We start from the raw sequence: 25,746 nt of genomic DNA on the forward strand, positions 1-25,746 counted from the left end.
AGAAACTAAAGTCATCTCTCAGACGACTCTTGGCTCTTAGCTCCTGCTGAAGTTGGAGACCCTCATGGGATATTCCAGGCATTAGATAGGGTGGGAAGAAGGGAAGAGGGAAGGCGTGAAACACAACTCCCTTTATTTTTCTTCTTCTTCAAGTAGTATCTTTTTATCTTTGGAATTTGGAAAGCAGAGATGAGGGTGAAAAAAAACTACCCCAAAACTTATTCAGAGATAATCGCCTTGTATTTTAGTGTAGTTTAATCTTTGTTTCTTAAAAACAAGACAAACTATATGTTTTTTGCTTTGTGTATAAGGATTCTTGTTGTTGTAATTACAAAAGCAACAAATGGTCACTGTTGAAAGGGTTGGAAACATCAGTAAGAAAAAAATGAGAATGAAAATTGCCCTCAGGGTCACCAGATAAACAACAAACAGTGTTGACGTTAAAAGGTGTATTTTGTCTTCCTTGTTACTTACCTCCTCTTCCATTTTCTACGTGACACGAAGAAATAAAACTCCACAGATTTTTTTTGTATTTTGTACCAAATTAGAAAACACAAGTAAATAAAGGAATACAAATGAAAAGGGGAAAAGGCTGGGCATGGTGGCTCACACCTGTAATCCCAGCTACTTGGGAGGCTGTGGCAGGAGAATTGCTTGAGCCCAGGAGTTTGAGACCAGCCTGGTCAACATAGCGAGACCCCCACCTCTACAAAAAAAATTTTAAAATTAGCCAAGCATGGTGGTGCATGCCTGGAATTTAGCTGTAATTATTTATTTAAAAATGCCCTTTTAGCTGGGTGTGGTGGCTCACACATTAATCCAAGCACTTTGGGAGGCTGTGGGAGAAGGATGGCTTGAGCCCAGGAGTTCAAGACCAGCCTGGGCAACATAGCGAGACCCTGTCTCTAAAAAAGAAAAAAAAAAAAAGAAGAGGCCGGGCATGGTGGCTCACACCTATAATCCCAGCACTTTGGGAGGCCAAACCAGATGGATCACCTGAGGTCAGGAGTTTGAGACCAGCCTGGCCAACATGGTGAAATCCTGTCACTACTAAAAATACAAAAAAAATTAGCTGGGCAGGGTGGCGCATGCTTGTAATGACAGCTACTGAGGAGGCTGAGGCAGGAGAATCGCTTGAACCTGGCAGACAGAGGTTGCAGTGAGCTGAGATTGCCCCCCCTGCACTCCAGCCTGGGTGACAGAGCATGACCCTGTCTCAAAAAAAAGGGGGGGGTCACAATCTAGAGAGAAAGGAAGACCAGGAGGCAGGTGGTTACCAAACAGTAGGCCAAGCACAAGACAGAGCTAATCACAGGGTGGGGCCATGTGGGGCAGAGCTGAGGAGCATCTGGACCAGGAGGGTTGGCCAAGGGGGAATGTGCCTGAATCTACCCTTGAGGGATAAAATGAGCTACATAAAAGAAGAGCAGGCAGATGGGGAAGTGGTGATGGTGGCAGAAACCATAAGATTTTAAAACCAGGGACTGGCATGTGCAGAAACATGGTGACGTGTTGCCATCCTTTACCCTAGCCCAAAAACACCCTGTACATAGAGGTTAGGATAAAAATTTGCTGAATGGATGGATGATCAAATACAAATTTGATTTTATTTGGAGACCATGGTAGGTAATAAATTAACATTTGTTGAAAGAATGAATGACGAATGAGCTACGCTAGAGGCCCTCCAGTAATCAGGACTCTGGCATCTGAGCTGCTGCCTCCTGATTTTCCCACACGGCACATGGCAGGAGTAATATGTTGCTTATGAGGAGCTTCATTGAGGACTTTAACTGGGATCCCAAATATCAACAAGGATGCTCCCCTAGGCAAGATTTTCTCTGCTTCTTGGGTTGTTCTGCGTTTGATATTGTTAGAATGGGCAATGTCTGAGCTTGGCTGGCACAGAGAGACTTGAAGTTGGCTGTGCCCAGTTGGATCTGGTGCAGGAAGGGCTTGGCCATACATACTTCTTCAGCTGAATATTAATATTAATTGACATCTGAATGTTGGAGGTAGAATTCCTGCAAAACCAGTCCCAGGTGTTTCATGAAGTCTGGAGTGGGGTGGAGTGAGTGGGGTGGGGTATTGCAAAGTTGTCACCTTTGACTGGTGTCAGGCTCTGGAGAGTAGGTCACAATAGTCACTGTCAACTCGGCCTCCTGATGAACCTCTAACCTGGCTTCCCTTCCTGCTTGCCTTGGAACCGGGCTGCCTGTTATCTTAAGGGCTTTCCATCTCTCTCTGCCTCTCACTCTACTAATCTCATTAAGTTATGACAGCAACCCCATGAAATGAGTACCACAGACAAGGAAACAGGCCACCCAGCTGGTGAGTGGCAGAGCTCAATGTCAAGCCTTGGTGTTTGTCTCTTCAGAGTTTGTTCTCTTAGCAACTCAGTCCGTTTGGACTAACAAACTATCTGTAACAGACTATCATAGACCGAGGGGCTGATAAACAACAGAAGTTTATTTCTCACAGTTCTAGAGGCTGGGACATCCAAGGCCAAGGCAGCAGAGTCAGTGTCTGATGGGGGCCCGTTTCCTGGTTCGTGGATGGCCATCTTTTTGCTGTGTCTTCATGACAGGAATGGGGAGGGGGCTCTCTGGGCCCTCTCTTATAAGGACACTAATCCCATTCACGAGGGCTCCACCTTTATTACGTAATTACCCCCACAACCTCTCCTCCAAATACCATCGCATTGGGGTTTAGGAGCTAACATGAATTTTGGATGGGACACATTTAGTCTATAGTAGCAAGCACTCCACACCACTCCTTTTCAAACACCAGCTGGGCCCCTGTTGTGCCCTGGGCTAGCAGGTATCAGAGTCTTTAACCATTCATTCATTCATTTGTTTGCTGGCTTAACATCTTCCATCCCTTTGGGAATACAGTGCTCCTGAGGGCTGGGGCCTTACTCATTGTCATGTCACCCGGCCCCAGCACAGTTCCCGGCGTACAGAACACCTTTAGTAAACCTTGGCTGAAGCACCAGCCCCATGAGGGCAAGGTTTTTTGCCTGTTTTGTTTCCTAATGTATCCTTAGTGCCTGGAATGGTGCCTGGCCCTTACGTAGGCACATAATAAATAGTTGTTGAAAGAATCCATGAACGGAAGGAGCAAATGTTAGACTTTGGGATACAAAGGTGAATGACCATAGCCTGTGCCCTGGGAACCTCACTGTTGAATGGGAGAGGCAGGCATTAGGGATGAGGCAATAAGAGGAGAAGGAACCTGGAGTGACCAGAGCCACCTGCTGCCTGACCGCCAGGCCCTCCCGTTGTTAGCAGGAAGATGTTGATAGGGGCTTTTCTAGGGGCTCGGGGTATGGCAGGTAATGAGACAGACAAAGTCCTTGCCTGCAAGGAGCTTATGTTCTGTTGGAATCATTTGCTGCCAGCTGGGGCCAGTTTGTTGATGGGTGAGGTTATGGCTTATAAAGGGAGAGCGGCTGGGCGCAGTGGCTCACGCCTGTAATCTCAGCATTTTGGGAGGCCGATGGGGCGGATCACTTGAGGCCAGGAGTTCTAGACCAGCCTGGCCAGCATGGTGAAAACCCATCTCTACTAAAATTACAAAAATTAGCTGGGTGGCTGTGCCTGTAATCCTAGTACTCGGGAGGCTGAGGCAGGAGAATCGCTTGAACCTGGGAGGCGGAGGTTGCAGTGAGCTGAGATCCTGCCACTGCTCTCCAGCCTGGGCAACAGAGTGAGACTCTGTCTCAAAAATAAATAAATAAATAAAAATAAAGGTAGGGCACCCTTCCCCTCACAACAGCCAGGCCGTTAGTCACTCAATCAGCAGAGACTTGCTGAGGCCTCCTGAAGACAGAGCCTTTGCTGGGTGCTTATTCCACACGGAAGGGAGCAAGAGTTTGCCCTCAGCCTGGTCAAATCAACGAGATAAGAGAAACTCTCATGCCCACTGACAAACAGAAAAACACCTTGGGGCTCAAAGTGCCCAAATTGCAGAACAGAGAAGTGCCTGGAGTTAGGATGAGCTGGTCATATAGGCAGAGAGCATCTGGACTTCTTGGGTAGTGAGAGAGGTTCCATGTGACAGGTGTGTCAAGCACTTAATGCAGTCCACCACACGGAGTCACTCAGGAAGCGGTTGCTGGTGCTCAAAGGCTGAGGGTCATTGTGGGCTAAATGGCCCAGGAGCATCTTCACAGCCGAGCTATAAAACCCGGGGCACAGTGACTCACTTAACCCCAGCGCTTTGGGAGACCTAGGTGAGAGGATCACTTGGGTCCAGGAGTTTGAGACCAGCAACATAGTGAGACCCTGTCTCTAAAAAAAAAAATTAAAAATTAGCTGGACACAGTGGCATGCACCTCTGGTACCAGCTACTCAGGAGGCTAAGGCAGGAGGACTGCTGGAACCTGGGAGGTTGAGGCTGCAGTGAGCTATGATCGCTATCTCCATGCCGTTGTACATGGAGACATGGAGTTTGGGTGACAGAGCGAGACCCTGTCTCAAAAACAAAAAAACAAATCTGGCTGCAGCAAGTGACCTTCTGTCCTGCAGCAGGTCTGGAGAAATGGGGATATTGGGCTGGTGACCCACCCCACCCCAGCATCATTTATTTATAAATTCACCCATTCATATGATGCATATTTACATGTGGTACTTTTGCCATGAAACATCAGCTTAATCAGATTAATTAACTAAGTGTTTAACAAACAATTAACATTTATGACTTGATTTTTATAATAAGCCATATTGTAGCATAGCGTTAGGTTAGTTAGGGTTCACACATGAGAAGATTTTGACCAAAAGTCAATCCTTCTTCTAGGCCAGGGAGTAAAAGTCCACGTGCTCTTAGGAAACCCACTCATTATAGGATGTCAGCTCTGTGTCAGGCACTGACCTGGGCATTGGGACTTCTGCCCTCAAGGAGTTTGTTTTCTAGAGGAGGAGCTAGACAATAGATAAACAATAACTATACAGTGCTAGGGAGAAAAATAAGATAGCAGAGAAGGAGAGCAATAAAAATCCCAGTGTGTGCTGCCAGGGTGATCAGGGAACAGGGTGTCACCTGTTCTCTGAGCAGGTGACATGTGAGCGGGGACCTGAATCCAGGGAGGGAGGGATCCGCATGGGTGTCCACCTGCTCCAGGGACCTATGGGGAGGAAATCTGATTGTGTATATAACATGGTGATCATTCAGCAAAGGTTAGTGCCCCAGGGCTCACTGGTGTTAAGGTCATTGCTAGCCTTTGAGTGTGTGACATCTCCAGGAACCCAAGATCATGTGTCACAAAGAGGTAGAATGGTGGAGTGGAGTTGGGGAGCCATGTGGCTACCAGGAGGAAGCTCATTCCTGGGTAGAGAGAACAGCAAATGCAAAAGCTGCGAGATGGGAAGGTGTTTGATATGTCCAAGCAATGGCGAGGAAGGTGGTGAGCCAGGAGGGTGGGTGGAGAAGGCGCACACCGCAGTGGGGAGGTCAGCAGGACCAGACCTCATACCACCTTTTAGGCCATAGGAAGGACTTGGGATTTGTTCTAAGTGGGATGGGAGCCACAGGAGGGTGTAGGTTGCAGAAGGCTCATTCTGACTGCTGTGTGCAGAGTAGATGGGTGCAGGTGGGTTGTGGGCAAGAATGGAACCGGTGGTCACCCAGGAGGTATTGCAGTAGTGGCTGTGTGGCAGATGGCAGTGGGGGCCAGGTGGCAGTGGTGTAACGGGTGAGAGGTGGGAAGTCAGGTCAGGCAAACACCTAGGGCAGTCAAGAGGGAAGAGAAGTCACGGAGGTATGGACAGGTCTGGTAGGGCTGGGCAGGGATGGTATCCCTTTGTTAGTTGGGTGGGTGGGGTTGGCTATTGCAGATCACTAGGGTTGTGTGGGTGGAAATCCCAGTCTCAGTTGCTGTGCCCCTGTTGTCTGGGCCCCGTGCTCTTGATCCTATGACTCTACTTGGAGGTCACTGGCTTACTGAGCCTCCTCCAAAGAGACGACTGCATTAATTTGCTAGGGCTGCCATAACAAAGTAGCATACACTGGGTGGCTTAAAAAACAAATTTATTCTTTCACAGTCCTGGAGGCTTGATGTCTGAGATGAATGTGTAGCCAAGGTTGGTTCCCTCTCAGTGTCATGAGAGAAGGACCTGTCCCAGGCTCCTGTCCTTGGCTTGCAGATGGCCACCTTCTCTCTATGTATGTCTCCATCATCTTCCCTCTGTAACTCTCTGTGTCCAAATTTCCTCAGCTTCTTCTAAGGACACCAGTTACGTTGGATTAAGGCCCATCCTAATGACCTCCTCTTAATTTAATTATCTCTTTTAAGACCCTGTCTTCAAATATGGCTACATTCTGAGGTCCTTGGGGATGGGATTCCAACATACGAGTTTTGGCGGGGACACAGTTCAGCCCATAAGAATGATCCATGGTGCCTGGCATGGTGGCTCACACCTGCAGTCCCAGCACTTTGTGAGGCTGAGGCAGACCACTTGAGGTCAGGAGTTCGAGACCAGCCTGGCCAACATGGTGAAACTCTGTCTCTACTAAAAATACAAACATTAGCTGGGAGTGGTAGCAGGGGACTGTAATCCCAGCTACTCGGGAGGCTGAGGCAAGAGAATCACTTGAACCTGGGAGGCGGAGGTTGCAGTGGGCTGCAATCGCGCCACTGTACTCCAGCCTGGGCGACAGAGGGAGACCCTGTCTCAAAACAAACAAACAAACAACAACAACAAAAAACACACACACACACACACACAAACAAGAATGATCCATGGGCCCTGAGATGGGGTTTAGTGCTGGTTTGTCTTAGCTCATCTAAAGCACCAGGAGCTGGGAAGACACTCCCTCAGTCTCGAGCCCTTCCTGTAGGCGTCCTTTTCCGGTAACGCGGCCCTCCATTTCCGCCTCCTTTCCTGCCTGGGCTTGGAAACCCCTCTGCAGCACCAGCCTGAGTTGTTGTCAGTGGCTGTTGTTTTTACTGTCTGTCTTCCTTTCTTCCTCCTTCACTAGGTGAGCAGCCCCAGCCCCAGCAGTGGGGGACACTTTTCCCAGTAGGGACGGCCCTTATGTGTCCAAGTGACTTCATCCTCAGGCCATTTCATCGCAGGAAGCCTGATGTACTCTGCAGTTTCTCAGTGTTCTGACCATCTCAAGACTAATAATATCCCAGTTTCCTTTTGTTGTTGATTTTGGCCTTGGATAAGCAAATGTGATTAGGCAAAGTGTGTAAGATACTTCATACAGTATCTGATGAGTAATAGAATGAGCACTGCAGAGGACAGTAGTTATTTTTACAATCTGTCCTCGCCTTCTTTTCTTTAGGAAGGGGCCTGGAGATGCCAGCACCATTGAGTTCCAGGGCACAGATATTCATTGGATAATTACTACATGACATCCATCATTTGATTTACTTTCCATGTGTAACTGGATGAGGTGAGTATTTTCATCCTCATTTCATATACGAAAAATCAGAGGCTCGAAAAGTTGAATTGATTTGCCCAAGGCCACATAGGAAAGGGAAGAGGAAGGATTTGAACCCAGGCATTGGACTGAAACCCAAAAGGTTTTCATGCCACCCTTCTTGCTCCTTGTCTGATACAAGGAGCTCCAGCAGTGCAGGACCAGCCCAGATTAGGGAGCTGCAAAAGGGAGAAAGCCAATTTGATGATTGAAATAGGAGAAATAGGTTGGGCGTGGTGGCTCACTTGGAAGACTTACAGGATGACGACGGTAATGGAAGCCAAGACCTTTCCGTTTCTCCTCCTGGAAATGACACAAAAGCAACAAGGCAATACATACTCCTCTCCTCATCTCTAACCCTTCCCACGATTCACATTTTCAAGAATCTAAGAGGCAGAAATAATGCATAATTTCTACAATACCTGTAAGGGCTGCCCAAAACATCCGAGGTGAGACCTTACATGGGAGGAAGCACAGCTTGAGTGTCCCTTATCCAAAACGCTTGAGACCAGAAGTGTTTTGGATGTTTTTGGATTTGGAGATATTTGCATATACATCATGTTATATCTTTAAAAAGGGACCCTGGTCTAAACACAGAATTTATGTTTCACATCATCTTATACACCTAGCCTGAAAGTCGTTTTGTACAATATTTTAAATAATTTTGTGCATGAAACAAAGTTTGTGTATGTAGAACCATCAGAAAGCAAAACTGTCCCTAGCCCTGCCACCCATGTAGATGATCTGTGGTTGTTTGGCATCACCATCATTCCTGACTTTTGAGTTTATATGTTATGGATAAGTGATTGTTTTCTTTTCTTTTTTTTTTTTTTTTGAGACGGAGTTTTGCTCTTGTTGCCCAGGCTGGAGTGCAATGGCGTGATCTCTGCTCACTGCAACCTCTGCCTTCCAGGTTCAAGTGATTCTCCTGCCTCAGCTTCCCGAGTAGCTGGGATTACAGGCGCCTGCCACCACCCTCGCCTATTTTTTTGTATTTTTAGTAGAGATGGGGTTTCACATGTTGGCCAGGCTGGTCTTAGACTCCTGACCTCAAGTGATCCGCCTGCCTTGACCTCCCAAAGTGCTGGGACGACAGGTGTGAGCCACCACGCCTGGCCCTAAGCAATTATTTTCTGAAACTTATTCACACATAAGTACTTAGCAGTAAAAAATATGACACGCCATTAATGCAGTGAAAAAATAAAATATTCAGGGTAACTAAGCAGCACAGTAGCATCACCAGAATACCTGCATCAGCTGTTAAACAACAGTGACAATTGATTAACAGTAGGCATTCAGTCTCCACCTATGATGCTGTGTTTTGATTAAAAGGTTACTGTGCACTGTATTTTATTTATTTATTTATTTATTTATTTATTTATTTATTTAAGTAAGAAAAAACATCAGAAACAGTTGAGGGACCAGGAAGTGGGTCCTCTAGGGATGATGAGGATGGCTTTCCTTTTTTTTTGTTTTTTGTTTTTTGAGATGGAGTCTTGCTCTGTCACCTAGGGTGAAGTGCAATGGTGTGATTTCGGCTTACTGAAACCTCCGCCTCCTGGGTTCAGGCAATTATCCTGCCTCACCCTCCCGAGTAGCTGGGATTACAGGTGCCCACCTCCATGCCAGGCTAATTTTTGTATTTTTAGTGGAGATGGGGTTTCACCATATTGGCCAGGCTGGTCTCGAATTTCTAACCTCATGATCTGCCCACCTCAGCCTCCCAAAGTGCTGGGATTACAGGCTTTCCTAAATGCTTCATCCACTGTTGTCCGCCCCAGTAACGATGGTTTTTGTCTTAGAAATCTGTCTTTGATTTTATAGGCTGACATAATTTATTATTCTGTTGTGAATGAAGGCTGCTGGAGTTCTTCAATAAGTCCATCACACATTTTCACCATGTCATTTATAAGCACTTTTTCTTCAGTGCTAACAACGTCATCTTCATCACTATTATCACAATCACCTTGACTTAAAATAATTTTGGGCCAGAGGTGGTGTCTCATGCCTGAAATCCCAGCACTTTGGGAGGCCAAGGTGGAAGGATCACTTGAGCCCAGGAGTTCAAGACCAGTCTGGGAAACATAGTGAAATCCTATCTCTACAAAAAAAAAAAAAAAAAAAAAAAAAATTAGTCAAGTTGGCCGGGCACAGTGGCTCACACCTGTAATCCTAGCACTTTGCGGGGGCAAAGCAGGTGGATCACCTGAGGTCAGGAGTTCAAGACCAGCCTGGCCAACATGGTGAAACCCTGTCTTTACTAAAAATACAAAAATTAGCCGGGCATGGTGGTATGCGCCTGTAATCTCAGCTATTCGGGAGGCTGAGGCAAGAGAATCGCTTGAACCCAGGAAGTGGAGGTTGCAGTGAGCCAAGATCGTGTCACTGCACTCTAGCCTGGGCGACAGAGTGAGACTCCATCTCAAAAAATATTAGTCAAGCATGGTGTCGTACACTGGTAGTCCCAGCTACTTAGGAGGCTGAGGTGGGAAGATTGTTTCAGCCCAGGAGGTCGAGGCTACACTAAGCTATGATCATGCAATTGCACTCCAGCCTGGGCAACAGAGCAAGACCCTGTTTCAAATAAATAAATAAATAAATAAATAAATAAATAAATAAATAACCATTTTAGCTATTCCACTATCAGTCAATGAATGAACAACTTGAGCCTCATTATTGACATTAAAAATGTCTTTGATATCCAATTCTTCTGACTGACTGATAGACTCTGGAGGTATATTTTTTGTATATGTAAGGAGGTCAAACATCACTTTTTTCTCACTTGACATATAAAATCCTTCAAAATCTCCACCTTGTTCAATATCATCACTGAAAATAGTCACAGGACAGAGGTTGTGCCAGGCATGCACAGCTGTGTCTTTAGTCAGTACTCCAAGCATTGGCAACAGCATATAGGGCGTCCCTTATGCCACACTCCTCTCGAAAACCCTCCACACCCATTCCTCTATTCACTGCTGCTAGCATGCTGTTCAAGAACATGGACCAGGCATAGTGCCTCATGCCTGTAATCCCAGCACTTTGGGAGGCTGAGGTGGGCAGATCATGAGGTCAGGAGTCTGAGACCAGCCTGTCCAATATGGTGAAACCCCGTCTCTACTAAAAAATACAAAAATTAGCCAGGCGTGGTGGCATGTGCCTGTATTTCCAGCTACTTGGGAGGCTGAGGCAGGAGAATCGCTTGAACCGGGGAGGTGGAGGTTGCAGTGAGCCGAGATCATGCCACTACACTCCAGCCTGGGCAACAGAGTGAGACTCCATCTCAAAAAAAGAAAAAGAACGTGTTGTTGTAGTTGTTGTTGTTGTTGTTGTGACAGAGTCTGGCTCTGTCACCCAGGCTGGAGTGCAGTGGTGCAATGTCGGCTCACTGCAACCTCCGCCTCCCAGGTTCAAGCAATTCTCCTGCCTCAGCCTCCTGAGTAGCTGGGGCTACAGGTGCCTGCCACCCATGCCTGGCTAATTTTTGTATTTTTTTGTAGAGGTAGGGTTTTGCCAAGTTGGCCAGGCTGGTCTCGAACTCCTGACCTCAGGTAATCTGCCCACCTTGGCCTCCCAAAGTGCCAGGATTACAGGCATGAGCCACCATGCCTGGCCCAATAATGTTTTTATATTTAGTCTTCATTGCTCTGATACCCTGGTCACTCAGCTGAATTTACAGAGTCACATTTGGGGGAAAGTACATGGCATAAACATTATTTTAGATGAGAATTTTAGCTGGAGGAAAAGCAGAACAGTTGTTAAGGAATAAAAGAATCTTATAGTCATCATACAACCCAGCTTCCCTGCAGTGAGCACAGGCCACTTGTACAAAATCATTGTGAAACCAATCAGAAAAGATGTCCCTGGTGATCCATGCTTTTTTGTTAGCATAGCAATGGACTGGTAAGAATTCACTCCTTAAACAGGGAGGATGCAAGCTTTTGCCTATCCCAGAAAGTGTACCCTTATTTCTGCCTGCTACACTGGTACATCCCAGCACAGTTACGCTGTCCTTGGCATCCTTAATTCCTATAGGGGCCATCTCATCAGCTGTATTCAGTATTTTTCTGAGGCAATAACACCAAAACATTGATGTTTTGTCAGCATTATAGACTTGTTCTGGTGTCAGATTTTCATCACTGATGACCTTGGCAGTGAATTCCTCTGCTGCTTCATGACCAACACGTTTTATCACCACAAATCTTTTTTTTTTTTTTTGTGAGACAGAGCCTCACTCTGTTGCCAGGCTGGAGTGCAGTGGTGCAATCTCCAATCACTGCAACCTCCGCCTCCCAGGTTCAAGCAATTCTCCTGCCTCAGTCTCCCAAGTAGCTGGGACTACAGGCGAGTGCCACCACGCCTGGCTAATTTTGGTACTTTTAGTACAGACGAGGTTTCACCATGTTGGCCAGGATGGTCTCGATCTCTTGACCTCGTGATCCACCCGCCTCGGCCTCCCAAAGTGCTGGGATTACAGGCGTGAGCCACTGCGCCCGGCCTATCACCACAAATCTTTAAAACTCTACTTTGTCTTTTCTTAAATTTCTGTGACCAGCCTGTTGAATATTCACAGTTCCCTTTGTGATAGATCTTTGCTTGCTTCATGATCTGCATACCATTGAGTGGCATGTGTTCACTGCAGTGCTGATGGATCTACCCTTTCAATACATGATCAAAATCTTCCCTTTTAGCTTGATGCAAGGTTTTTCTACATTTGTCATTAACTTCTGTTCAGCTCTTTCGGCACAGAACGTGAATAGCTTATGCTTCCGTTTCTTCAGTTACACACGGTGGTCACTCCAACACTATAGTCTTCTGTAAGACATTTCACACTTTCACCCCTGTCTAGTTTGTCCAATAGCCTGGCTGTGCTATAGATAAACATAAATGCTTCCATTTTTTTCTTATGACTGTTACCTAAAGGGATGTGGATGTCTGCAGGCTTTTCTGACAGTTTCAACAATATCTTTATACCACAGAGCAGAAAATAAGCAAAACAAAATAAAATAAACAAAAACCACAATGACTAATGCACATAAAGTCTTGGTCATATGTAGGATATCGTGGGGGAACATGCTGTTGGCGCTTCTGGCCTGCACACGTGCCATTTTCTTACCCTTTGTGGGTGTGCTTGCATGGGGGGATCTGGGCATGCATGGAAAATATATATGCCAGATACAAAGTTGAAGGCAGCTGAGAAGGTCTTTTTTCTTTGGAGATGCTGAATAAACTGTGTGTTGTGTACTTGCATTTTGACTGCAACCTATCACAGGAGGTCAGGTGTGGAATTTTCCACTTGTGGTATCATGTCGGCCTTTGAAAAGTTTTGGATTTTGAAGCATTTCAGATCTCAGGTTTTTGGATTAGGGATAGTACGAGAGTAGCACCCAGAGTGATGGAATGGCCCAGTGGTTTCATGTGTTACAAAGTGCCATCAAAAATTTGTTTCCTGAAGGAAGGGCTCTAAAATGTGAAAGTTATTGCTCTTGTTTGCAACCACCTGTAAGTGAACTGGGATATGCAGGCTGGGAACAGAAGATCTCCTAGACTCAATTATATTCAGAGAAGCAATGCAGGAAGTATTATAGAAATACCTTGTGAAGCCATTTTTCAGGAAGCAGTCTGTCTTTGTGGCAGCAGAGAAAGCTAGACCTTGTAGATTATAAAGCCTGGAGAGCTATCCTGGCCTATTCCCATTTCTCCCCAGTTGAATGGTCCAGGAAAATTCAACCTGATAAATTTCAAAGAGATAAAAGATTTCATTGTACAAGATAAAACCATAAAAACATAGTGGAAAATGTGAAATAATTTCTTTCTTTTTAAAAAGGAAATATGAAAAAAAGTATTTCTAACTTTAAAAAGTTATTAACATCATTAAAAAAGACAACCAACTGGATGAAATTTTAGCATAGATAAAAGACTAATCTCTCAGGTGGATAAAAGTCCTCTAGAAATTGATAAGAAAAAGAACAAATTCATTAGAATAAATAAGTAAAAATTACTGATCAGAAAGGATGTTTCGAAAGGAGAAAAACAGGAATCTTCATCTGAAGCAGTCAGGGATCCATGCTTTTCTTCAAGAAGAAGGAAAGTGTTTCCCAAATCTTCCTCAGGTCAAGAGGAAACAGAAATAAACTTTATTCAATGATTCATAGATTCAACTTTGGGAGGCTGAGGCAGGTGGATCCCTTGAGGTCAGGAGTTTGAGACCAGCCTGGCCAACATGGTGAAACTTCATCTCTACTAAAAATACAAAAATTAGCTGGGTGTGGTGGTGCATGTCTGTAACCCCAGCTACTCAGGAGGCTGAGGCAAGAGAATCGCTTGAACCCAGGAGGCGGAGGTTACAGTGAGCCAAGATCATGCCACTGCACTCCAGCCAACAGAGTGAGACTCTGTCTCAAAAAAAAAAAAAAAAAAAAAATCATAGATTTGGGAACATTTATTGATTGATTGATTGGTATGGAGTCTCTCTGTCGCCCAGGCTAGAGTGCAGTGGCACGATCTCAGCTCACTGCAACCTCTGCCTCACGGGTTCAAGCGATTCTCCTGCCTCAGCCTCCCCAGTAGCTGAGATTGCAGGTGTGAGCCACCACACCCGGCTAATTTTTGTATTTTTTTAGTAGAGACAGGGTTTTGCCATGTTGGCCAAGCTAGCCTCAAACTCCAGGCCTCAGGTGATCTGCCCGCTTTTGCCTCCCAAAGTGTTGGGATTACAGGCATGAACCACTGCTCTGGGCCTGGAACACATATTCTTTGAGAGACATAAAGAAGAAGAAGAAGATAGGTTATTAGCATTACAGCTTCAGAAAGAGATGGATAAAGAGCAAATGAAGCCAAACTGGCAAAAAGAGTTCCCAGATGAATATCAGTTATGCGCCTACATCCTCACCCCTAAATTGCTAAATGGAGAGAGGAAGAATTCCAAAGGTAGGAACCTCAAAAGACAAACTGATCCAGAGCATTCAAAACCTTGGAGAGGCTCAAGGGATGAAAATTGGCAACCTTCTTTTAAGATCCAGTTGAAGCATTCAGTTAATGGAGGAAAGATGCCAAGTTCCACTAGAGATAATTGTAAGGAATCTGAAAGTGCTAGTACCCTACAGCCTAGTAATTCACAGAAAAGTATTTTTCAGATGTTTCAGAGATACACAGCTTAATGCCTAGGTAAAGGGAGTGTTTTGTAAGCTTGTTAGGTAGATTGTGAAGATCTCTTTTCTATCATAGAACCTTTATACATCTGTCATTCATTCTGCTCTGTAGGCATACTTATGGAGTTTTGCTCTTGTCACCCAGGCTGGAGTACAGTGGCGCGATCTCAGCTCACCGCAACCTCAGCCTCCCGGGTTCAAGCGGTTTTCGTGCCTCAGCCTCCCAAGTAGCTGGGACTACAGACGTGTGCCAACCATGCCCGGCTAATTTTTTATATTTTTAGTAGAGATGGGCTTTCACCATGCTGGCCAGGCTGGTCTTGAACTCCTGACCTCACGTGTTCTGCCCATATCAGCCTCCCAAAATGCTGGGATTACAGGCGTGAGCCACTGCTCATGGCCACATTCATTGTTCTTAAAGGACTATGTGATTATAAGAGAAGATTTTATAAATGTGTTTCTGCAAAACTCAGTGATAAGCAGGGGTGTCCCTGTCTTTTCCATTGTTAATAACTGTGATATGTACTTTTCCAATCTTTATGGATATGAAAATGCCTTGACCAACTCCAAGAAATCTTCAAGTGACATTCTCTTTCCAAAAAAATGCATGTTTTGGGGGCCAGGTAAAGTGATTCATGCTTGTAATCCCAGCACTTTGGGAGGCCAAGGTCAGCCTGGTCAACATAGCGAGACCCTGTCTCTATAAAAACAAAGAAACATACATACAAACAAATGCATGTTGCATGGCCTTTGCCCACCTTTTTGTCATTACTAATAATCAAAGTAAGATTATACTATTCCAAGTAATTAAGGAACCCATGCAGAGTCTAAAGTCTAAGTATTCTTGCTATTATTGTTCCAAATATTTACAGGGCACTTGAAATATATTTTTCATAACACTGAAGTAATTTGATTTCCATCTCCAATTTAATTACATTTTAAGCATCATAGCATTTCTTTTTATTTAAAATGGATTAGGATCAATGTTAAAGCAGAAAAGCAGAGTTTTCTAGGACATTGGGAATTAGTTAACAGAAAGCAAACTAGACTCTGTTAAAAGGAGTTAAGAGCTAGGGAGAGGCTGGGTGCAGTGATGGACAGGTTGGTAGCATGGGAACCGAATGGGTGATCAGAAACTGGGTCCAGAATGAAGTAGCAGGTGAAGTTCAGCACAGCATTCTCCTTGTCCTTTCTCTGCTAAGACAGAAAACATTAGGTGACCACCTGAGGTCAGGAGTTCGCCAGCCTGGCCAACGTGGTGAAACCCTGTCTCTACTAAAAATACAAAAATTATCCAGGCGTGGTGGTGGATGCCTGTAATCCTAGCTACTTGGGAGGCGGAGGCAGGAGAATTACTTGAACCTGGGAGGTGGAGGTTGCAGTGAGCCGAGATCTCACGATTGCACTCTAGCCTGGGCAACAAGAACAAAACTCCATCTCAAAAAAAATAAATAAATAAAAAAGAAAGAAAGAAAAGAAAGAAAACAGTAGGGTTTTACAGTTTTTCACATCATAATACCTGGTGTCAAAATCAAAATTAGTTACGAAATTACCTGAATTTTTGGAAATTCATATTTCTAATAATCTGTTATTCCAGAAAAAATAGGAATTTACTATAGGAGAGTTATATCACATTGTCTTATGTTGCAGAACCGGAAACATAACCATATGTTTTTCTTGTGAATTTGTATTGTTGTTGACTTTTATTTGTGTTGATGAACAGAAATAGAACATATGATACTTGGGTTTTGCCCTGTCTGATTCCCAAAAGTTAAATCAGAAGACAGTGATTGATTTCATTTTGTGAAATATAACTTAGAGACTATTGATCTGTTTTCCTTTTGAGACAGAGTCTCACTCTGTTGCCCATAGTACAGTGATGCAATCTTGGCTCACTGCAACCTCTGCCTTCTGGGTTCAAGCAATTATCCTGCCTCAGCCTCCTAGGTAGCTGGGATTATAGGTGCCCACCACCACACCTGGCTAATTTTTATATTTTTAGTAGAGATGGGGTTTCGCCCTGTTGGCTAGGCTTGTCTTGAACTTCTGACCTCAAGTGATCCCTACCCTCTCATCCTTCCAAACTGCTGGGATTACAGGCATGAGCCACTGCGTCCGGCCTATTGATCTGTTTTTCATTACTATGAACAATTGGTCAGGCTCAGTGGCTCATGCCTATAATCCCAGCATTTTGGGAGGCCGAAGTGGGAGGATTGCGTGAATCCAGGTGTTGGAGACTAGCCCAGGCAACAAAGCAAGACCCTACTTCTAATTTAAGAAAATAATAATAATATGAACAACTATTACCAAACAAACAATAGTTTTGGCAGCATTTCTGGTGCTGTCTAGTCATCCATCCTTCTGCAAGGATAAAAATAAGATAAAATGTCCTAGAGCCAATCCTAGCTTGAATTTGTCAATATTTTTATATGTTATTAAGTTTTTTCCTCTAAATTTTGTAACTGAAATTCTGTTCATCTTTGCATACTTGATGGCATCTATGTCAATATCGATTGACTATTTATGAGTAGAATTCTGATACCTAATTTAAGATTTAGTTTGCCCTTTTTTTTAAAAAAAAAACTATTGCCTTCTGAGTAAATGATGGTAGTAAGACAAAGTATAGTTTGAAACTATAGTATCGCATTGGTTGTTAAATATAAATAAATAAAAACTAACCGAATTTGTCTAAAGCAGACTAAACTCTATCTTTTCATCAAACCAACATTTTTCTAAAAGCAACTTCACTTTATGTAGAGTAGACATTTTTGGAAATCCTCAAATAAAAAGCTCTCATTAAATCTTCCTGGAATAGCTCATAACCGAAGAGGAAGAAAAAAATAGCTTATGGTGTGATATATTTAGAATTTATATATTTAACTACTTATTTGTCTGTGAAGAAGTCTTCTGACTAAAGATGGCTTTCAGATAAATTTTAATTTCTCTATGAGTCTTTCACTATTCCTATAATTCATGCCTTTTTGTTAGAAACTAATAAAGGTTTTGTGTGATTTTTTTTTCAATGAGCAAAAATAAGTTAAATAAGTAAGTAAGTGAACAAATGAACAGGTAGTTTAAAGCAAAGGAAGGGCCCAGCGTGGTGACTCACGCCTGTAATCCCAGCACTTTGGGAGATCGAGGCGGGCAGATCACCTGAGGTGAGGAGTTCGAGACCAGCCTGGCCAACATGGTGAAATCCCGTCTCTACTAAGCATACAAGAAATCAGCTGTGTGGTGGTGGGCGCCTGTAATCCCAGCTACTTGGGAGGCTGAAGCACAAGAATAGCTTGAAACTGGGAGGCGGATGTTGCAGTGAGCTGAGATCGTGCCATTGCACTCCAGCCTGGGGCAACAAGAATGAAACTCCATCTCAAAAGAATAAAAAAAGAAAAATAAAACAAAGGAAGTATAAATCATTCTTAAATTGATGGAAATATGCCCAAGTTTACTCACAAGAAAAATAAACTAAAATGACATTGAGCTATCATTTTTATCTCTGACATTGGCAGGATGTCACAAATTTGGTAACACACTCTGTTGGTGAGGCTGTGAGGAGACACATGTTCTAACACATTGCTCTTGGATGGCTAAACAGCATCCATCCTGTGGGGGCATGTGGGAATATAATGCTTTTGCTTGACTCACCACTTCTACCTCTGGGGAGTTTATCTGCAGATACTTGTGTATGTGTACAAAAATGTACACACAAAGTCATTCACTGTGGCACTGTTTAAGCTTCAAAATATTGGAAACAACAAAATTGTCAATTAGAATATTGCTAAATAAATGATGGTTTACTCATACAATTAAAAGTTATGTGGCTGAAAAAAGAATGAGGACACTATGTAATAATATGGAAAAAATTCTAAAATATATTACTAAGTGAAAAAACAAAGTAGGGAAGAATGTTTCAGAAAAGGCTAACTTTTGGGTAAGAAAATGGGGGAAATAAGAATGTATATTGGCCCAGCGCGGTGGCTCACGCCTGAATCCCAGCACTTTGGGAGGCCGAGGTGGGTGGATCACCTGAGGTCAGGAGTTCAAGACCAGCCTGGCCAACATGGTGACACCCTGTCTCTACTAAAAATACAAAAATTAGCTGGGCATGGTGGCGGGTGCCTGTAATCCCAACTATTCAAGAGGTTGAGGCAGAAGAATTGCTTGAACCCTAGAGGTGGATATTGCAGTGCGCCAAGATCACATCACTGCACTCCAACCTGGGTGACAAGAGCAAGAGAGCAAGACACTGTTTCAAAAAAAAAAAAAAAAAAGAATATATATTTACATTTGATTGTGTGTGTGTGTGTGTGTATATACACACACACACACAGAAACAAATGGAAAAATGTTCCATGCTCATGGATAGGAAGAATCAATATTGTTAAAATGGCCATACTGCCCAAGACAATTTACAGATTCAGTGCTATTTCTATCAAATTACCAATGACATATTTCTCAGAATTAGAAAAAACTGTTCTAAATTTCATACGGAACCAAAAAAGGAGCCTGAACAGCCAAAGGAATCCTACACAGAAAGAACATAGCTGGAGGCATCACATTGCCCAACTTCAAACTCTACAACAAGGCTACATTAACCAAAACAGTATGGTACTGGAACAAAAGCAGATACATAGACCATTGGAACAGAATAGAGAGCCCAGAAATAAAGCCACACACCTACAATCATTTGATCTTTGACAAAGTTGACAAACACAAGCAATGGGGAAAGGACTCACTATTCAATAAATGGTGCTGGGATAACTGGCTAGCCATATGCAGAAGATTGAAACTGGGCCCCTTCCTTACACCATATACAAAAAGAAACTCAAGATGGATTAAATACTTACATATAAAACCTAAAACTATAACAACCTTTGAAGAAAACCTAGGAAATACCATTGTGGACATAGGCCCTGGCAAAGGTTTCGTGATGAAGATGCCAAAAGCAATTGCAACCAAAACAAAAATTGACAAATGGGACCTAATTAAACTAAAGAGCTTTTGCACAGCAAAACAAACTATCAACAGGGTAAACAATCTACAGAATAAGAGAAAATGTTTGCAAACTATGCACCTGACAAAGGTCTAGTATCCAGAATCTACAAGGAACTTAAACAAATTAACAAGCAAAAAAACCCAAACAACCCCATTAAAAAATGGGCAAAATATATGAACAGACATTTTTCAAAAGAAGACATACACACAGCCAACAAGCATATGAAAATATGCTCAACATCACTAATCCTGAGAGAAATTAAAAACTACAGTGAGATGCCATCTGACACCAGTTAGAATGGCTATTACTATTATTTTTCTTTTGAGATGGAGTCTCACTCTGTCACCCAGACTGGAGTGCAGTGGTGTGATCTTGGCTCACTGCAACCTCCACCTCCTGGATTCAAGCAATTGTCCTGCCTTAGCCTCCCCGGTAGCTGGGATTCCAGCACCCACCACCACGCCTGGCTAATTTTTGTATTTTTAGTAGAGACAGAGTTTCACCATGTTGGGCAGGCTGAGAATCGCTATTATTATGAAGTCAAAAAATAACAGAGGCTGGCAAGGTTGCAGAGAAGAGAGAATGCTTAAACACTGCTAGTGGGAATGTAAATTAGTTCAGCCACTATGGAAGGCAGTTTGGCAATTTCTCAAAGAACTTAAAACAGGACTACCATTCAAACCAGCAATTCCATTGTTGGATCTATACCCAAAGGAATACAGATCATTCTACCATAAAGACATATGCACATATATATTCACCATAGTGCTATTCACAGTAGCAAAGCCATGAAATCAACCTAAATGCCCACCAACAGTGGACTGGATAAAGAAAATGTGGTACATATACACCATGGACTACTAAGCAGCCATAAAAAACAACAAGATCATGTCTTTTGCAGGAACATGAATGGAGCCAGGAGGCCATTATCCTTAGCAAACTAACACAGGAACAGAAAACCAAATACCACATATTCTCACTTATAAGTGGGAGCTAAACATTGGTACACAGGGACACAAAGAAGGGAACAATAGACACTGGGGCCTACTTAAGGGTAGGGGGGTGGGGGTGGGGTGGATCAAAAAACTACCTATTAGGTACTATGCTTATTACTTGGGTGACAAAAAAATCTGTACAACATACTACTATGGCACGCAATTACCTGTATAACAAACCTGTACATGTACCCTTGAAACTAAATAAGAAGTTAAAAAAAAAATAGTTAAAAAAATTTAAATGATGTCATAGACCGTATCTAGGCTAATGCTCCATAAAAAATAAGCTAAAAAAAGAATATATATTCACATTTGACTGTGTGTGTATATATACTCATATGTATAATTATATATATATATATATTTCTAGAAAGATACACAAGAAACTAATAATACTGGTTTCTTAGGGGTTTAGGGGGCATAGGGCTGAGTGCCAGGTAGATGGGGGACAGTCAGACTTTTCACTGTCTACCTTTATGTATAATTTAACCATGTGCCTATATTACCTACAGTAGCACGGCCATAACAAGCTACCATAAACTCCGTCTTAAAACAACCCAATTTATTCCATCAGTGTTCTGGAGGCCAGGCACTGGCAGGGGCCTGTTCTCCCTGAAAACTTTAGGGAAGAATCCTTCCCTGACTCTTCCAGCTTTTGGTGGCTCCTGGCATTCCTTGGCTTATAGATGTGTCATCCCAGTCTCTGGCTCCATCTTCATCTTCCCCTCTGTTCTGTGTTCCTGTGTCCTTTCCTCTTACAAGCTCATCACTCATTGGATTTAGAGCCCACCCTAAATCCAAGATGATTTAGTCTGGAAGTCCTTAACTAACTACACTCGCAAAGAGCCTATTTCCACATAAAGTCACATTCTGAGGTTCTGAGTGAATATGAATTTTGGGGGGATGCACTTCAACCCACAACACTATTCAAAAATAAACATTTTAAAAAACTTAGCTGTTATGAAACAAAATAAAGTTCACATTGTCAAACCAAAATATTCTTTTAATGTTAGCATTTCTAGCCTGAGCAAGCATTTAAGCTGAAATATAATGGTAATCCATTCTATAGAGTGAGGGAGAGATTAACTGAAGCCGTCATGCCTCTCAACACCATTTACCTGTCTCAGAGGCAGAAGAAGGCAGATAATAAATGAAAATATATTCAGCACCCATTGAGTATAAAGAGACAGTTGAATGGGCTCAATTCTGTTAACAAGGGGACCAGTTAGCCAGATTTATGCTTAGTTTGTGTCATGTAAAATGGTGATGTTTCTCTGCACTGTTTCTAAGATTGTCTCAGAAGATCTTTGCTGTAAATGTAGGAAGCTCATATATCAGGACTGGGACATAGCATTTTTAGAGGAATGAATGGAGAAAAAAAGTGGGTATTATCTTAACCTGCTTGGGCTACCATAACAAAATACTGCAGACTGGGTGGCTTAAACAGTAAAAATTCATTTCTCACAGTTCTAGGGGCTGAGAAGTCCAAGATCAAAGTGCCTGCCAATTCAGTTCCTGGTGAAGGCTTTCTTTTTGGCTTATAGATGGCCACCTTCTTGCTGTGTCCTTACATGGCAAAGACAGACAGAGAGAGAAAGAGCAAGAGAGAGAGAGAGAGAGACAGACAGACAGACAGACAGCACACCTTCTGGTGTCTTTGCCTACAAAAACACTACTCCTGTAAGATAAGGGCTCTACCCATATGCCTTCATTTAACCTTAATTGCTCCTTATTCCAAATACAACTACACTGGGAGTTAGGGCTTCAACGTATTAATTTTGTAGGAGACACAATTTAGTCCACAGCAGGTATTTTAAATCAACCTGAGCATTTTCAACATTGTAAAGAGGCATGATAAACTATAGGACTTAAGCAGAGACTATGAATCAGGCAGAATTTAAGATCTTTTAGACACAACCATGGGGAACTCTAACCTAGGTTTATCAAACTGTGTCCTAGCTTGAGCGCTGGGAATGAATGACAATGTACTCATTCATATGAATAGAAAGTACTTCCTTTCAAAGTCTTTGGGGTTCAAAAGAAAAAGCATCCCTTTAAGAAGAGTTCTTAGGACTTAAGGGGCTTCAAGTCAGACAGGCCTGGCTTCCCATCCCAGCTCTAGGACTTAACAGCTGTGGAACTTTGGGCAAGTTGCCTCACCTCTTTGGGTATCTGTTTCCTCAGCTGTAAGATGGGAATATAACAGCCCTCTTTGGGTTGTTATGGAATTAAATGAGGCAAGATCTGTAAAAAACTTAGCACAAGGAACACAGTGAGTGCTCATTCAAGTTGCCTCTTATTATTACCAATCATGAGAAACATGCATGGAGAAAATTTTGCCAAATGCCCCCCCCAAAAAAAATCCAGAAAGGATTATTCAACCTGTGGATGTGGAAAGGAAAAGTGGTGGTAGCTGGAAGGCAGGGCTGCTCGATTTGGAAACAGTAACAAGCTTGCTTTGGCTGAGTATGGAGTACACTAATTCCCCACTTAACATTCAGAGTCTATATTCTAGAAACATAGAATTTAGAGGAATGTATACCCAGTTAAAAATTTAATGCAAGGCCGGGCGCGGTGGCTCATGCCTGTAATCCCAGCACTTTGGGTGGCTGAAGCGGGCCAATCACCTGAGGTTGGGAGTTCCAGACAGCCTGACTAACATGGAGAAACCCCGTCTCTACTAAAAATACCAAATTAGCCAGGCGTGGTGGCACATGCCTGTAATCCCGGCTACTCAGGAGGCTGAGGCAGGAGAATCTCTTGAACCCAGGAGGTGGAGGTTGCGGTGAGCCGAGATCATGCCATTACACTCCAGCCTGGGCAACAAGAGCGAAACTCCGTCTCAAAAAAAAAAAAAAAAAAAAAATGCACCACTCTGGTGGGGGATGTTGATAATGGGGGAGGTTATACATGTGGGCCATGGGGAGTAATTGGGAAATCTCTGTACTTTCTGTTCAATTTTGCTGTGAAATGAAAACTGCTCTAAAAAAAATTAAGTCTCGGCCAGGTGTGGTGATTCACACCTGTAATCCCAGCACTTTGGGAGGGCAGTGTAGGAACACTTGAACTCAAGGGTTCGAGACCAGCCTGGGCAACATAGCAACACCCCATATCTACAAAAATTTTAATGAATTAGCTAGGTATGGTGGCACACACATGTAGTCCCAGCTACTTTGGAGGCTGAGGCAGGAGGTTGGCTTCTGCCTAAGAATTCGAGGCTGTAGTGAGCTATGATCTTGGCCACAGAGCAAGACCTTGTCTCTAAAAAATAAAATAAAATAAAATCTATTTAAAAAATGGAAAAGAATTAGTGAATACGTTTCGTTGTAATGAAGAAACACACCCTTACCCGGGAATCTATACTCTGGTGCTTGCACCTGGTTCCCCTGACACTCACCCAATCCGCCCCCACTCCAACACCACCCTGGGTTCAAAAGGAAATACATATTAGCTCTAGGGCTCAGAGTATCTAGTTTAACTCTGTACACTTGCAGGAAGTCTTTTTACTGTGAGGGCCCTTTAGTCGCACTTTTGCACATTTTCTTCTAATAAAAATGTGAAGGATTTCTCACTTAATGGACTAACTAAGGAATCCTTTGGAAAAAAACGAGGAAAGTGAGAAACAGCTATAACATCCATTTTTTTTTTTTTTTAGCTTCCTTATTGAATCAGAGAGAATAACCTGTAAGATGTATGTCTTCACTAGGAGGGCAAATAATACCAAATTTTGATTCCCAATGGGTTTTTTTTTGAGACTGGGTCGCCCAGGCTGGAGTGCAATGGCGCGATCTCAGCTCACTGCAACCTCTGCCTCCCGGGTTCAAGCAATTCTCGGGCCTCAGTCTCTGAGTAGCTGGGATTATAGGCACCTGCCATCCCACCCAGCTAATTTTTGTATTTTTAAAAATTTTGTATTTTAAAGATAAAAAACAGAACCTACTTCATTAGACTGTTAGGGAGAGTAGTTGAAGTAATAAACATGCAACTCTCAGAACCATGCCTGGCACACAGTAAGCACCCAATGAATAGATATTCTTAGAATTAGAAGGTGAATCACAAGGGTTTGTCTTTTCAACGGCTCCTCATAGTGGCTTTTCTCATGTGCCTTTTTTACTTGACTTGATATTACTGCACATATCATTTACAACCGAACACCAGACAGGGGCTTATGTACAGTAATACCAGGGAAGGTAAATCAGTATTCCAATGCACGAAAGCTCCTTTATACTCATATAATGAAAGACAGCTATTCACTGACTTAAGATCTCTGGCATTAATTACAGGTTTTAGTACACAAAAGTGTTACCCAAATCTGAGTTCCTGCTTTGAAATGCAAGATCTGTGAAACTGAGCCAAGCCAATGGAAATGCAAATGCCTCGAACGTTTTCATTTACCTGTGACACACGGCTTTCATCAAGATGGATTACCTCACTTGTAAGAACACATGAACAATTGGTTTTGTTTGTGGTCAGATAAACCAGTCATGATTAATGAATCTGGCCACAGCTCTTCCTGTCTGTGGATGCCCCAAATGAGAGCTCTGATCTTTCCTAATCGTAAAAGAAAAGGATCGTAAAAGAAATCGAGATGTATATGCATATTAGAATATATATTGCCATTTATTGGACACCAGGAAAGTGGCTGAGCCTCTGACAGCCTGCCATCTTTGTTTATTGCTTTAATGTCAGTGTAACTCACAGGTCTTTTCATATCCACTAAATATTTATATAAAAAGTCATTAAAGGCCGGGCGCGGTGGCTCAAGCCTGTAATCCCAGCACTTTGGGAGGCCGAGGCGGGCGGATCACGAGGACAGGAGATCGAGACCATCCTGGCTAACACGGTGAAACCCCGTCTCTACTAAAAATACAAAAAAATTAGCCGGGCGTGTTGGCGGGGCGCCTGTAGTCCCAGCTACTCCGGAGGCTGAGGTAGGAGAATGGCATGAACCCGGGAGGCGGGGCTTGCAGTGAGCCGAGATCGCGCCACTGCACTCTAGCCTGGGGGACAGAGCAAGACTCCGTCTCAAAAAAAAAAAAAAAAAGTCATTAAAATAAAGTTAATTATTTTTTATTTTCAAAAACAGATATTCCAGATACGGGCATTCAAATATATGATCCATTCAGAAGAACCACTTTGATATCCTAAGAGCCTTAGGAGTAGGATGCTTCCGTTAAAGCAG

The 25,746-nt window shown here is 43.2% G+C and overlaps 1 long non-coding RNA gene across 1 annotated transcript; it reads left to right on the forward strand.

Annotated features, from left to right (window-relative positions):
* The first annotated feature begins 2,229 nt into the window (after window positions 1-2,229).
* Window positions 2,230-25,502, forward strand: LOC129464557 (uncharacterized). Its single transcript, XR_008651634.2, has 3 exons — window positions 2,230-2,328; window positions 7,288-7,398; window positions 24,848-25,502. It is a non-coding gene; the product is annotated as an uncharacterized lncRNA (long non-coding RNA).
* Window positions 25,503-25,746: the final 244 nt, after the last annotated feature.

Source organism: Symphalangus syndactylus, chromosome 16 (assembly GCF_028878055.3).
Source record: "Symphalangus syndactylus isolate Jambi chromosome 16, NHGRI_mSymSyn1-v2.1_pri, whole genome shotgun sequence".
Classification (NCBI taxonomy): domain Eukaryota; kingdom Metazoa; phylum Chordata; class Mammalia; order Primates; family Hylobatidae; genus Symphalangus; species Symphalangus syndactylus.